Raw genomic sequence first — 2,524 nt, 5'->3', positions numbered from 1 at the left:
ATTCCTATGTTTTTCTCATAGTAATGTCTCCTATTTTTTTCAAAAAAATAGTAGACATTAGTATGAGAAAACATAGGATTCGAGTTTTGTTTGCAAAAGGGAACATAAAATTTAGTAATGTCTAAAATTTTTCAATCAAAATCCTAATGCTATATTTGTTTTCAAAATGAGTGCTATTTTTTAATCAAACCCATAATCTTATGTTTTCTTTTGGAAATGTTCAATATTTTTAAAATTCTATTGGGTGCGATCATACCAACACTAAAGCACCGGATCCCATTAGTACTTTGAAGTTAAGCGAGTTTTCATGAAAGTAGTACTATGATAGGTGACCTCCTCCGAAGTCCCTGTGTTGCACCACTCCCCCTTTTTTGCTACATGGTTTATTTTTATGATTTTATTAATTAGAAAATAACAATAATAATAAAAGAATGAATCACTAACCTATGTTTTTAATCAAAAACTAATCCTATGTTTTCTTAAAGTAATGTCTCCTATCTTTTGTTTGGGGAATCTCTCCTGATTTTTAATCAAAACCCTAATCCTATGTTTTGTTTTCGTAATGTCTCATATTTTTGAATAAAAGTCCAAATCTTATGTTTTCCGGAATACCTTCTATTATAGAATCAAAATTCTAATCTTATGTTTTCTTTTGGGAATGTCAAATATTTTTTATTCAAAACAATAATTCTATGTTTTACTTTTTGTAGTGTCTCATATTTTTTAACCAAACCTCTAATCCTAAGTTTTTTTATATATTTGTCTTATTTTTAAATCAAAACCATAATTTTATGTTTTCTTTGGGGAATGTCTGCTTATTTGAATCAAAATAATAATCCTATGCTTTTTTTCGTAATGTCTCATATTTTTCAATCAAAAACTTAATGCTATAGTTTATTTTCTGAATGCCCCTATTTTTGAATCAAAACCCTAATCTTATGTTTTATTTTCAGAATGTCTCCTATCTTTCAATCAGAACCCTAATCGTATGTTTTCTTTTTCGAAATGTCTCATATTTTCAAACTAAAACCTTAATCCTATGTTTTTTAAATGTCACATATTTATCAGTTTTGAATAAAAATCCTAATCTTATGTTTTATTTTTGAAATGTCACATATTTTCAATCAAAACCTAATCCTATGTTTTCTTTTGAGAATGTCTACTATTAATTAATCAAAACACTAATCCTAAGTTTTTTTGGAATGCGTCCTATTTTTTTTATGGAAACCCTAATCTTATGTTATTTTTTGGGAATGTCTACTATTTTTTAATCAATATAATAACCTTCTGTTTTCTTTTTCGTAATGTCTCATATTTTTCAATGAAAATGATAACCTATGTTGTCTTTTCCAAAATGGCTGCTATTTTTTAATCAAAACCCTAATCCTATATTTTCTTTTGCGAATGTTTGCTATTTTTGAAACAAACCCTAATCCTATTTTTTCTTTTCGGAATGTCTACAATTTTTTGATTTTTAATCAAAACCTTGATGCTATGTTTTCTTTTTGAAAGTCTCATATTTTTCAATCAAAACCCTAATCATATTTTTTATTTTCAGAATGGCTCCTATTTTTGAGTGAAAACTGTAACCCAATGTTTTCATTTGTGAATGTATGCTATTTTTTAATCAAAATCTTAATCCTATGTTTCCTTTTTGGAATGTCTCATATTTTTCAATCAAAAGCCTAATACTTAATATACTTTTCAAAATGTTTGCTATTTTTGAATCAAAAGTGTAATCCTAAGTTTACTTTTTAGAATGTGTCCTTTTTTTTCAGTTTTGAATCAAAACCCTAATACTTTGTTTTCTTTTTGGAATGACTCATTTTTTTGAAACAAAAAACTAATCCGATGTTTTCTTATGGTAATGTCTCCTATTTTTCAATCAAAATCCTAATCCTATGTTTTCTTTTTGAAATGTCTCATATTTATCAATCAAAACACTAATCCTATGTGTTCTTTTTGGAATGTCTACTATTTGTTAATTAAGACTCTAATCCTATGTTTTGTTATAGTAATGTGCCTTATTTTTGAGTTTTGAATCAAAACCCTAATCCTATATTTTCTTTTCGGAATGCCTACTATATTTAACTAAAAACCCTAATCCTATGATTTTTTTTCGGAATGCCTACTATATATGAATCAAAACCCTAATCATATGTTTTCTATTCGGAATGTCTCCTATCTTTCAATCAAGACCTGAATATGTTGTTTTCTTTTCGTAATGTCTCGCTATTTATCAATTTTGCATCAAAACCCTAACCTATTTTTCCTTTTCGGAATGTCTCCAATTTTTTCAAAAACAAAACTAAATCCTATCTTTTCTTTTCAGAATGTTAGTTATTTTTGAATGAAAACTCTAATCCCATGTTTTCTTTTTGGAATGTGGCCTATTTTTATGTTTTGAATTAAACCGTAATCCTTTATTTTCTTTTTGGAATGTCTCATTTTTTTAATCAAAACACTAATCCTAACTTTTGTTATTTGAATCTCTATTAATTTTTTATCGAAAACCCCAATCCTA

General features: G+C 26.7%; 1 pseudogene; it reads left to right on the top strand.

The window, feature by feature from the left end:
• The first annotated feature begins 242 nt into the window (after positions 1–242).
• On the top strand, positions 243–361 carry LOC120251999 (annotated as a pseudogene).
• The last annotated feature ends 2,163 nt before the right edge of the window (positions 362–2,524 follow it).

Source organism: Dioscorea cayenensis, chromosome 20, assembly GCF_009730915.1.
Source record: "Dioscorea cayenensis subsp. rotundata cultivar TDr96_F1 chromosome 20, TDr96_F1_v2_PseudoChromosome.rev07_lg8_w22 25.fasta, whole genome shotgun sequence".
Classification (NCBI taxonomy): Eukaryota; Viridiplantae; Streptophyta; class Magnoliopsida; order Dioscoreales; family Dioscoreaceae; genus Dioscorea; species Dioscorea cayenensis.
The sequence above is the reverse complement of the archived record's forward strand: the minus strand, read 5'-3'. Positions and strand labels throughout refer to the sequence as shown.